The 13,900-nt window shown below is 30.8% G+C and overlaps 1 protein-coding gene across 1 annotated transcript in view; it reads right to left on the reverse strand.

Annotated features, from left to right (window-relative positions):
* LOC142320065 (kin of IRRE-like protein 2) overlaps nucleotides 1-13,900 on the reverse strand; it is a 778,306-nt gene that overhangs the window by 165,147 nt on the left and 599,259 nt on the right. The window lies entirely within an intron of this gene.

Below are 13,900 nucleotides of genomic sequence, written 5' to 3' on the forward strand. Positions count from 1 at the left end.
ATCTGTTTTTTAGATCTCAAACTTTCTCTGAAGTCTTTACCATCTACACACCCTTCTAACACTAAATTAAGCAAACCTGACCAACTAATCTTTTTTTTTTCTTCTTAATCTAATTTGCTATGAATTTCCCTCTTTTCCTATCTTAAGATTTATTCGTTTCATATTTTATTGACTCATTTAATTTTCAATAATGTCCTTAAAAACTATTTGTTCATTTGATTTTTTCTAATGTAAATATTTTACACAAAGTGGTAATACTTTACAAAATTGTTTTCAAAGATTTCTTTCTATTTTTTATATTTAGATTTTGTAATAACAAATTTTTTTTTGCATGAATATTTTACTGGCCTGATTATATCGCCACATAAGCTTAAAGCTAGTGCGTTGGAAATAATTTGGAAATTACATTTTTACGTATGAAAAATGCCATGCCTGACCGGGATTCGAACCCAGAACCTTAATATGAAAGGCCGAGACCTTATCACTTCGTCACGGAGATCGGCGTAGTGGCTAAGATTCCTGCGTCATATGATTGAAGCTTGTGCGTGGGATATGATTTGGTAATGGAATTTTGTAGCGCATAAAAAATGCTATGCCTGATCGGGATTCGAATCTTGGACTTCCAGATGAAAAGCCGAGCCGTTTCATTCCGTCATGAAGATCGGCGGAGCGTCGGAGATACTTACCTTACTTCATCTACTCTTTATCTATATTACTACCTAAACTATAAACTTCGGCAAATTCTGATCTATTGTGTTCCACATCTAAACATTTAATTTTTCATTGTTTGTTTATCCTTTATTCTCCCTCCTTCGATTATTAGTTTTATTTATCCAGTAATCCCTATTATAATTCTTCTATGTACAACTTATTAAGTAACTGGGATAGAAAAAGATTATTTTTACATTCCTTTATAAATCATAGTTTGTCTATCTTTATCACTCACTGAAGAAGTTTCCACTTGATTCTATTACATATTTTAATTATAATACGCCTTACTTTTCATATAATTCCGATGTGTTTTATCCATTTGAGTTTACATAATTCATCACATCAATAAATATAGATTATAATTGTAAAGAATAAACTGTATGTGTAAGATGATTTAGAAATTTATGGGGAATAAATATATACTATTAATTGTATATAATTAAAATATTTAATTGAATAAAAATAATGAATAATATATACTAATTTTTGATACACAAAATGTTAACTGATTATTTAATTACAATGATTGAGATAGCAAGCATCAATTCCTACAATTTAAACATTTTAATTAATTTATTATTATGAAAAATAATTCCGTTCAAAAGAAAGATACATCTTTTCGAAAGTTTAAATGGTAATTACAAGAAGAAAACATAGCAAAGATTAATTTTAATGTTTTACTTACTACTTTTTAGTGTTAAGGTGACATTATTTAAAAATATTAATTTATTTATGCATGGGTGTAAGCGCGCGTGCGCGTGTGTGTATATGTGTTTACCTAGTTTTTTGTCTTCTTTATTTTTAATGACATCATATATCTCAGGTTCTTGTATGGCTTTTCAAAATAAAGAATATTAAATAAAAATAAATAAATAAATATATTATTCATGATAATAAAATTTTTAATCCAGTAATAAAAAAAAATTGATGTGGACACCACATGACTTCCTTTTACACCTATTAAATTACATATAACATATTTTAAAATTGAAAGTACATAAAATTTTATTTCATTAATAACTTCTGATATCTTTTCATACTTTTTTTTTATTGTTATTGAATTATTACTTATCGTAAAATTTTTTTTACAATCAGATATTAATAATTATTAATAAATCAATATATTTAAATTAAAAAAAAAAGCGGATGAAGTCTGATTTAAACCGGTATGACTTCCCCTTATAAGATCCAAATATTTCACTATTTAAAATTTTATTTGGCTATAACTCTGGAACTAATGAGAATAAGCATATCGTTTAAAAGCTCTCAATGAGGGGTTATTACTGCAGTTAAGAAGAAGTCTACATGTTTTGGATTTTAGAGTTTTTTTGGACACTTTTGGTTCAGTAGATTGCAATCAAAAGGGAAGGTGCACAATTATATGTTACAACAGTCCTAAATACAAAATTTCAACATCATACGGCTAATCATTTTTGAGTTATGCGAGATAGATAAGTAGATACAAGCGTTTGCACGTACGTACAGACCTCACGACGAAATTAGTCAAAATGGATTCAGGGATGGTCAAAATGGATATTTTCGTTGAAATTTGAAAACTGAAATTTTCCGCGATCACAATATTTCTTTTACTTCGTACAAGGAAGTAAAAAATAAATAAATATAATAAAGTAAGTACGTATAATTAATAGTTTATTTTAGAGAAATCAGTTTCTTCATTATCTTTTTTTCTGTCTTTTGGAGTAGACTACATCTTGCTTGTCAAGTTTAATCAATCATCCTAGGTAGAACTGTGTTTACTATTTGATTTATCCGCATTGACTTCCTATAATCAGAATTTCATTCGAAAATATTATTTGGAAAATACTTATCTAATTTAGTAATGAAGAAATGGATCATTATCCACTTAAACGTTTTTACATGCTTTTCTTTAACTTTCAACGGTTATACGGAGTCTTCAAATCTTGCAACTCGATTAAAATCATTTTTCGAAGTCATAAAAATGTGAAATTTTATAAAGCGACGTACGTCAGATGGCAATAAAATATTCCATTGTTAATTTCATAACATGAACTAGCCGTCCGAACGGTCTGGCTAGAACCTGGACTTCTGGGTCTCAGGTCACCCAGGTGAATCCCGAAGCCAACTCAGAGGTTTCTCGGGACCTCCTGTGGGCAAGGGGTCCTACTCCATTGCCGCAGAGCTCACTTCTCTCGTCATTCCCAATTTTCCAGGGGGACCGGCGCCCCGGATACCCGTAGAGCTTGTTTCAGTGGTCATTCCCATCTACCCTGAGGGCTCCACTCTCTGGACCCCCGCATTGTACGTTACCCTCATGACTGTGAGAATATTATTGATAAACGATTACAGAATTCATGCTTTATAGAAACGTGGAAAAGAAACTAGATTACAAAAGGTAGAAAAATAGTAACAATGAAAACTAAAGTACACACATCTTTGTTTTATTATTTTAATTATTAGGTCTATTATTGTGAGAAAATTATTACTTAATTTGATACTAATTTACAACACTAGAATTAACAATAAATAAAATCAAATAATATTTAATCAAATTGAACGTAAAGTGAAGGACATGAAAACAGACAAACAATGATAACATCAATTTTCTGCCATAACTCGGCTATTTGTTAACCGATTTAAAAAAAATAAAATGCCATTCTGTTCAAAATTAAACGTTTAAAAGCAATAACGTAAATGTTGAAAAAACTAATATTTACGGAGATATAACGGATTAAAAAATATACATGGCCGCCATTTTGTAATTTGCGAAGGTATTTAATTCCTCATTTTTGGCAATTTTATAACTTTATTACCAAGACGCTTATCAGATATTAATGTGATTCCTCTGTCCGAACTTGAGTTAAATTTTTACACAAAAATAAAAAACGGACAGTGGGAGAACGAAGGAGAAATTGCAATTTTTCCTGAGGATATTTTTTGTTTAGTTTTACAAGTAGAATCCGAAAAAATATACCCAGGCCACCATTTTAGAAACAGCCTGTATATAATTTTCGACTATGACCGTGCTTTGTACTGTGCGTACCGTTATGTGATTGAAGTCGACTGTTAAAATAGATGAGGTTTAACTTCTTGCTTTTTTACTTTGTTTAGCATGCTGATCTCTACGATATAAAGTGGTAAATTAGGATACTCTTCATTCGCATTTTGTATTGCTGAATTTATGAAATTTTATAATAAATAAATATTATGGTCATATGAGCTAATTTAACTTTTCTTTTTGCTATTTAGCCTCCGGTAACTACCGTTTAGATAATTTCTTCAGAGGATGATATGTATGAGTGTGTAAATGAAGTGTAGTCTTGTACATTCTCAGTTCGAATATTCCTGAGATGTGTGGTTAATTGAAACCCAACCACCAATGAACACCGGTATCCACGATCTAGTATTCAAATCCGTGTAAAAATAACTGGCTTTACGAGGACTTGAACGCTGTAACTCTCGACTTTCCAAATCAGCTGATTTGGGAAGACGCACTAACCAACCCGGTGGGTGAGGTAATTTACCTGGTCAGCCTCCGCGTACCAGATTTTACCTATTCCGGAATAGTACCATCACTCAAGATTAAAAAGAAAAAATCCTACGAACAACCTCTCATATTTTATTAACTTTAATTCTTGTTCCTTAAAATCTTTTATTAAAATACATCTCCATCAAAAAACCACAAAAAAATCCCTGGAAAAGAAATTTCCTTTAAAATTAAAGAAAAATCTGAGAGCCGTTTATAATGTTTATTTATAATCGATGAAAATTTTAATTAAAGTGAATTTTCTCTTTGTAAGTTTAAAAGAGATTGTTTTACCAAAAGGGGAAAGAAAGTTTCCCACTTTCAAAGTTCGAAATGAAAATGAAAATGAAAAAAAAAAAATTAAATTTGTTTTGTTTCAAATATTATTTTCTTTGTTGAAAATATTTGTTAAAATGTATCCTGGAATTGTAAAATAAATAAAGGTTTATTATATTTTGGCTTTATTTTCGTCAAGGAAGAGTGGAACTGGTAAAGAATTCAATTTAAAAAAACTGACAACACAGTTGTTTGTGATATACGGCTTACACACACACACACACACACAATTAATTAAAAATATTTTTCATTTTATTTAAATATAATATTTTTTCTTTTTATTTCTTTCAATGATTCTAACTAAAGAGCGCGTATTTAATTAGCGTGAGTCTGGCGGTACTAGCATCCCAACCCCGTAGGGGGAAGACACCCATCTTGTGACGTACCGGTTGCCACACCGCCCCCTCCGTTCCAGCCCTGAGGGGCTTTACCCGAGGTCATCTTTAGACTCTCTAACTGATTACATCTCACACTCATCAGCCACGCCTCGGTCGGGATGCTACCGATATAAATGCCTAGGCAGACATTTGCATCAGTAAAATACAAATCAAATTTCGCCTTCACGTAGGCCTTAAAGGGACATCTTCACATCCAACCTAACATGATTCTCTCAAACTAACTGACCGAAACCGCGGAAGCGCGAACCTCGCGTCTAGTCCAGATTTGACAGCATTGCTCGTGACTGTGAATGTGAATGCCTTAGAAAACGAACGAGTTTAAAGTTAAATCAGTGCTACATTCATACCAGTTAAAATTATGACTTAAGCAACATAGAGATTCAGACCTACACCCAATTAAGTCGACCAATTTATGTCACCTAATGGGGATACTAACAGCGACAGTCTGCACTAATTGAATCAATGTAATTTTCACAAATTATATAAAACATATTTCTCTTGTACGGTCGGCAGACTGGTGTAGCTTCGAGGCGTAACGCACTAAGTACCGAGTTGACCGGACAATCAAGTTCGATACCCAGCCAGACCGAGTTACTTTTTAAATATTATTCATTTATTTAATTCTACCAGTCTACGACGTCACAACATATCAGATGACTAAAACAGCATTTTTTGGGCCGGGGGAGCGATTTTGTAAAAGTTATTTTGCAAATAGTGTTGTTTTTTAATCGTTAACAAATTTGTCTAAGAGAAATATGACCTTAATTAGGCAAAATCTTGAGATATTGAGAGTGACTTTGCCCTACAGGCTCACTCCTTTGAACTTTAAGTTGAAAATTTAATGTCCCATATAGAGAAGTAATCTGACTAAGTTTGGTCAAAATCGGTCCAGTAGTTCTGGAAATATAATGTGATTTAGAGGCCAACATTGAACACGCACGCACGTAAATACGAACATTAACATACAGGAAATTTCCATCTGGTGTTTTGAGTTCCTTAGGTGTCCAAACGTCAAGATCCGGTGAAAACCGCATACGCCTAAATTGGACTGATTACAATACTTATCTAGATGGGAAACTAAAAGGTTTTTCAGTTAACAAAAAAAAAAAGCTAAAATATTGTTAATTTTGTAAGTTTTGCAAATCCAGTTTTTGTTTTTAATCCAAAATCCTGTATAAAAAAGTAAATTAAAAAAAATTCTTTTAACATGATAATGGTTACAAATTTAATTATTGAGTCTTTGTATAAAACATAAAGGTATCATACAAAACGTAATCATTGAAATTTATAAATGTAACTTTAATAATTAGTACAATATACAATTGTTAGCACTGGCTACGAAATATTACACCATTTGCTTATCTACGAAATTGTAAAACTAAATTTTCTATAAAATCAGTTGGATTCAGTTACCCAATTTTGCAAATGACATAACAAATTAAAACAGAAACAATTTTATAAGTTACATTTGCAGGAATAAAAGATTTAATCAGCAATACTGTACTAAAAATAATTCCGTGAAATACGACATGCTGTCTGTGTTTCGCCTTATCGCTAACCGTACAATGGAATTATTTAAATAAATCTAATCCGATATCTAACGATAAAATTCAATAAATATAATAGTTAAAGAAACATTTGGATCGGTAAATTGACTCCAGAACATTAAGCGAACTACAATTCACATACAAAAACAATCTAATTATATATTATATATATTATATATGTTGGTATAAAAAATTGATGTGAACATTATATGACTTCGTTGTACGCCTATTGAATTACATATACACATTTTTTTTTTTTAAATGAAAAGTACATAAAATTTTATTTCACTAATAACTTCTGATTTTTTCATATTTTTTTTTATTATTGAATTATTATCATTTATTGACATTTTTTTTACAATCACAGGTTAATAAAATTGTTAATAAATCAATAGATTTAAATTATAAAAAAAGTTAAAAAAAAAAAGGAAATAAAATCGGTTTTGAACTTTTGTACCTTCCCGTTGTAAAATCCAAATATTCCATTAATTAAAATTTTATTTGGCTATAACTCTGGAACCAATAAAAATAAGTACCACTTATGATATATCGTTGAAAATCTCTCAACGAGGGCTTATCATTACATTTAAGAAAAAGTTCAAAATCCATATTTTTGGGGCATTTTTGGAAATGTTTGGTCAAATCGATTGCAATCAAAAGGAGAAGTACACAACTAGATGTTACAACAGCCCTAAATCCAAAATTTCAACATTCTACGGCTAATCGTTTTTGAGTTATGCGAGTACGTACGTGCGTTCGTACAGATGTCACGCCGAAACTAGTCAAAATGGATTCAGGGATGGTCAAAATGGATATTTCCATTGAAATGTGAAAACCAGACAAGGAAATGTTACTTCGTTGTCCGTAAAAGGAAGTAAAATTGCGTGCTTTTCTATTAAACAGGTGCTATTACAAATTTTATATATTTACTGGTATCCACAATCATTTAAAATATTAATCGTTTTAGTGTTTAAACTTTTAATCTTAAAGGAAGTAAAGTAATGAAAAATAGATTTATTTATTTTATCGGATATAGTATTCATGATTCATCGATGTTCTTCCCTCCTTGTCGTTCTGTCTACTACATTTAGTTAAGCATCGTATTTGAGTAATGCAATATACTTCACGACAATTCTTAGTGAAATTCAATATGAAATTAGGGGTTTACCATGTACCGAAAAATCCACGGTCGCGTTCTTACAGGAATTAGACGATATTCTTCTGAACGAAAGAAAATGTCAAAATAAACTTTGTAAGCATTTGTACATAAATGAAGCGATATAATAAACGGGCATGCAAAAAAAAAAACACTATACGTGTCAATAATTGATTATGCAATTCTAGATTCCCATTTTTTTTTTTTTTTTGGAAGCACAAATTGATTAATGTGAATTGTTGAGAACAAGAATTAGACTTGGCTAAAGGACTATTGTAGATTGAAATAATTATCTACTAGAAGTGTGCGGTGGTTTTGAAGCGCCGAGAAACCGGAAAATGGATGGAATCGGCCGAATTGTAGAAGTAAATGAGAATTTCCAGGTATAAAAATCACTATAGTTGTATTTTTCTGCAACAGTGGGTATTTGCTGGATTCTTCCACGAGAATAACGAATGTTTTCTCGTACAAGTGCCATCTTTTCCTGTTTAACCTCCGGTAATTACCTTTTAGATAATACTTCAGAGGATGAATGAGGATGATATGTATGAGTATAAATGAAGTGTAGTCTTGTACAGTCTCCGTTCGACCATTCCTGAGATGTGTGGTTAATTGAAACCCAACCATCAAAGAACACCGGTATCCACGATCTAGTATTCAAATCGGTGAAAAAATAACTGATTTTATTACGACTTGAACGCTGGAACTCTCGGCTTCCAAATCAGCTGATTTGGGAAGATGCGTTCACCACTAGAACAACCGGTGGGTTCTCGTACAAGTGCCGAACAGTTCTTTTCCTACTTTACTAAAAGATCACATTCAAGACGGTATGAAGATATGCTCCGATTACTGGCGAGGTTACCAATCGAATGAATTTGAAAGGAAAGGTTTCCCTCATCTCAAGGTGTAGACAGGTCTGTAGGTGTACATACAAAGACAAAAAAAATTCTATGGGGATCGGCAAAATGGCGAAACACTGCGGTACAGCTCCTCATCATATAGAAAGGTGCTTCAACGAGTTCATGTGACAGTCGCTGATAGGCGTTCAAGATCAATTTGAATGTGTGCTAGATGCAATGAAATTTCCATCCGAAACGTGTGTGTTACTAAAATCGTATGTAAGTAATATTTCTATACATATAAGAAAATAAATGCTTCACATTCATGTAATAATAATTTTATATCACCAAATGTAAAAAGTGCAATGCCGCCTGAAAAATAGAAAAAGACAAAAAGTATTGAGTATATCGGTAATTAAAGTTAATAAAAAAGGAAAAAATGATGAAATATGTTTATAGAGTGTTAAAATTAGGTTTGGGTAAAGAGGTACTTCGAAACCGATGTTAGAGTGACAGTGCTCAAGAACATAATTTTAAAAGAGCAGAACATAATACTCAAATCAATTATGAAACAAGTTTTTTTATTAAGGGTTGGTAGTAATTTTTACTTTCTTGTACGAAGTATAATGATCACGAAAACTTTCGGTTTTCGGATTTCAATGGAAATATCCGTTTCAACCATCCCTGAATTCATTTTGACTAGTTTCGGCGTGACGTCTGTGCGTATGTATCTCGCATAACTAAAAAAGTTAGCCGTAGAATGTTGAAATTTTGGATTTAGGACTTTTGAAACATCTAGTTGTGCACCTTCCCTTTTCATTATAATCGACTGGACCAAAATAAAAAAAAATTGGAATTTGGACTTTTTTTAACTGCAATAAAAAGCCCTCATTGAGACCTTTTCAACAATATATCGTAAGTGGTACTTATTTTCATTGGTTTCAGAGTTATAGCCATATAAAATTTTAATTATTGAAATATTTGAATCTTACAAGGGGAAGGCATATCGGTTCGAAACTGTCTTCATCTCTTTTTAAAAGATTTTTTGTTGTAATTTAATCGTATTGATTTATCAATAATTATTAACCTCTGACTAAAATAATAAATTACCATAAATAATAATTGAATAACAATAAAAAGAAAGAAAAAATATCAGAAGTTATTAATGAAATAAAATTCTATGTACTTTTCATTTAGAAAAAAAAATTATATATGTAATTTAATTGGCATTCAAATAAGTAATGATCAGCCACATCAGATTTTTTTTATTAAGAGTTGGTAGTAATTATTTTTTATGTATAATGAAGTGTAGAAATGAAAATAAAATGTACTATAGTAATTGAAGTTTTTCTTTCATTTATTTTAATTATATTGTGTACAATTTTTTTTTTATAAATGAAAAAAGACTATAAAAAAAAATTAATTAAAATTCCCTTTATCTAACAACAGATATACGAGTTTATTAAAGTAACTGTAATTTTTATTGTTCCGAGTATTTTATAACTGCTGGCTTTATTTCTACAACATGGAAGCTAACTACTAGTACAGCTGGGTTATTTGTGCTTTTAAGTGTCAAGATACGGTAAAAGATAGATGATACAGAGAGAAAAACTACCAATAAAGAAAGAAATGGGGCAAACTGTAGGTGTAAACTGGAGATAGCTTTGCGGTTAATTGAATGTCTGGAATTAACGGTCGAGCATTTATCTTAAGAAACTATTTTATATACGTAATATCAGAAGTTCGTCCCATTATTAGGTTGCGTATAAACACGCACGCACACGCGCGCACACACACACGCACAATAAAAATCCAACCCTTTCTAAAACATATAGAAAAACCGAACTATTTTCGTTTATTATAACAGAATTGTTTTTTTCTTACTGAAGTTTTAATGATTGTGATTTCGCTGAAGACATGTCTTAAATTTCAATTCTTATTTCTGTAATTAATGACTCCTAGATTATTATGATTGTTTTATTTATTTATCGTAACACAGTGTTTATAAATAACAGTATTATTATTATTATTATAATTAAATTTGGTAATTAATCGTTACTAATTTTTTTAACATAAAAATTAAAAAATTGTAATATGGGCATCACATGACTTCCTTGTACTCCTATTAAATTACATGTACACTTTTATTTTAAATGTACATAAAAATTTATTTCGTTAATAACTTCTATTTTTTCATTTTTTTATTGTTGTTATTGAATTATTATTTATCGTAAATTTTCTATTACAATCAGAGGTTAATAAATATTAATAATTCAATATAATTAAATTTAAAAAAAAAATTAACAAAAAAAAAAAGGAGATTAAGTCTGATTCCAACCGATATCCCTTCCCATTGATCCAAATATTTTATTGATTAAAATTTCATTTGGCTATAACTCTGGAACCAATGAAAATAGGTGTACCCACCTATGATATATCATTGAAAAGCTCTCAATGACGGCTTATTACTGCAGCTAAGAAAAAGTCCAAAATCTAAATTGTTTTGGATACGTACAGACATCACGCCGAAACTAGCCATAATGTTTTCAGGAATGATCAAAATGGATATTTCCATTCTGATCTTAAAACCGAGATTTTTCGCGATCACAATACTTCCCCTTTACTTCATACAAGGAAGTAAAATTTACATAATATATATATATATGTGTGTGTGTGTGTGTGTGTGTGTGTGTGTGTGTGTGTGTGTGTGTGTGTGTGTGTGTGTGTGTGTGTGTGTGTGTGTGTGTGTGTGTATGCGGAAGTCCTGGGTTCGATCCCTGGTTAGGCATGGCATATTTTCATATGCAACCAATTTCCACAAGGCTCATGACCATCGCTGTTGAAGTCTGTTCTTTTATAACAAAATAAAGAAAAAAAAAATTGTAAAAGCTTAAGTACAATTATAAAAACAATAATTAAAAACTTTTATTAACAGCATTTCAAAAAGTAGGAATGAAGTTATATACATTACGCCAGAGTAAATTTTAGGTTAGGGTATTTGCTAGTCTGCAACAATGAACATTGAAGTTATCGTTACGTATTAATAAAAAAAAACCTTGTCATGCATTGATGTCATTTCAGTATTTTTTTCATTTGTGTTGTGTAAGCTGGATAGTTTTCCACGGATAATAATTGTGTGTTAGTTATTGTAAGTGTGTATCAAGCATTATTATTATTATTTATTTACTGTATTTACTATATTATTATATAGTCTTTTTTTATGAATCATTTTATGAACATTACTTTAAATTATAATTTCAAAAATTATACAATATTATACTTCAAAACTGCACTTTAAATTTGAAAAAAAAACATTAAATTTAGATAATATATAAGAAAATTTATTGACAAAAAGGGTATTTTATTATTTGCCTTTTTAGTGCCAACAATTTTCTTTCAATCAGGATTTTTACTTACACTACCAACGCATTTTACGTGAAATTGTAATCATTTACTTTTAACCATGTTTGAGAAATAGGATTTTATTATTATTAAAAAAAAGTCAATTTTTAATGCTTTTTTTAAGATAAGAAAATTTGTTTTATAATTGGAATTTTTCTCTCTACAGTTTCGAGCAAATGATCAATATCGCATAAATTTCGTAAATTTTTCACATTATAGTATTAAAACAGCGTTGGACATAACTATTAAAAGTTAAAATTTAACTTAAAAATAACCTAATTTACTAATCCAGAAAATTTCTTAATATTACCTTCATATATTGGACTTTAATGATGACCGAGGCTCCTACCATGGATTTTTCAGATATTCCTCCTCCCCTGCCGCTTCTACTACGCCAAAGGAATTTGTTTGCAGTCTTCTAAAGACCTCATATCTTTTTCGTACAACACTGCACTTGGTACTGGGCAAAAATGTCCCCCCTCAGCCTTCCTCGAAACCTCAATTGATCTCCAATTGGAAATCAGCAGCTAATTCTCTGGCTTCCTCGGGTATTTTTACGCATATTTCGCCTTTTTTAGACTCTCTGTTACAACGTCGAGCGTCGTTCTTCTCTTTTTCCACAGTTTCTTCTTCCCATCAGGCGTTCCGATTTCTTGTTTTCTTTTTTTTTCAGATATTTCCTAACTTGCTGTGTGGTCATATATCGGATTGTAAGCAAATATAAAATAACTTTATTTTATGGTATTTTTTTCTTTAAGTAAACCATTAATACAGAGTGATATCAGAATATTTTACTCCGAATCATTGGCATTACTGTTCATTAAAACTTGGGGGTGCAATATCACATTACGCAAATTCACAAACTGTTTTCATTAATGAACTATTTGGTGGTTACTTCATTGATCGTGGATTGTAAAACATCGAGTTCTATTTGATATCTCTAGATTTTTTCTTTAGGTATCGCTACCCCAGAAAAACCTGTAGGAACAAGCTACAAACACTAGAAAAGAAGGTAAATATTAAATACGTTGAATTAAACAACCACAAACCCCTAAAACAGTTAAAAGAAATGTAGTGGAAAGAGTAGAAGAATGTATTCAGGAAGATAGTAGCCACTTTCATCATTTGTTGCAAAATTTTGTAATAGAAAGTATTTAATAACTTACACATGCCTTTATCGTTTAAGTATGTCTACTGACATACGGCTAAGATAGATTGGCTGCCTTTTGTATGCGGGACTCCTGTATATCAATACTGTTTCATAAAAAGTGCTTGTTTATCATTTGAGAAAACAGTGGGATCGATTCACTCGCCTTTCCCATCTAACCAGTATTGGACCCCACTGTATTCATTATCCTCATGCTTGGAGAATAATACTGATAAATATCAGTTAAAGTGTGTTCAATTTCTAAAAATTATCAAAGTGTATTGTAATTTCTTCAGAGCAACAGTTCGGCTGGCACTCAAAAATTTCTGAAGTATGAGGTTTCAGAATAATCAACCTCCGTTTTAAAATTATTTATCTTAGTACTTATAGCTGGTTAGCCGTCCTTCGTTCGGGTAAAAAATATTTTGTACGGTTCTTTTCGTTACCCGACAAACTTAAAAAGAGTGACCGTACTTCGTTTCTTTATTGTTATTCTTTTTTTATTTTTGATATATATTTTTTTTTTGTGGAGCAATTTATGAACATAATCTAAACAATGAATCTGTTTACAATATTTACAGGTTTTCTTTACGGAGTTCATACACGCAAATGGTTTCCACAGGAAATTCTGGAGCTACCCATATACAGTTGCTCGTACGAGAAGCACTGATTCTGAATGGAAATCAGCCTCTTGAAGCGTCTGTCCTAGTGATTTATTTGTTGTTTTTGAATAAGCAATTTTAACTGGAGATTGAAGGTGTTTACAAATGAAAGGCAAGTCTGAATGAATGTACACTGTTACACCTTTAAAGTGACATTTATCGATACCCCGAAATAGATATTGAAAAACACAAATTTT

The sequence above is a fragment of the Lycorma delicatula genome, chromosome 2 (assembly GCF_047948215.1).
Source record: "Lycorma delicatula isolate Av1 chromosome 2, ASM4794821v1, whole genome shotgun sequence".
Taxonomy (NCBI): domain Eukaryota; kingdom Metazoa; phylum Arthropoda; class Insecta; order Hemiptera; family Fulgoridae; genus Lycorma; species Lycorma delicatula.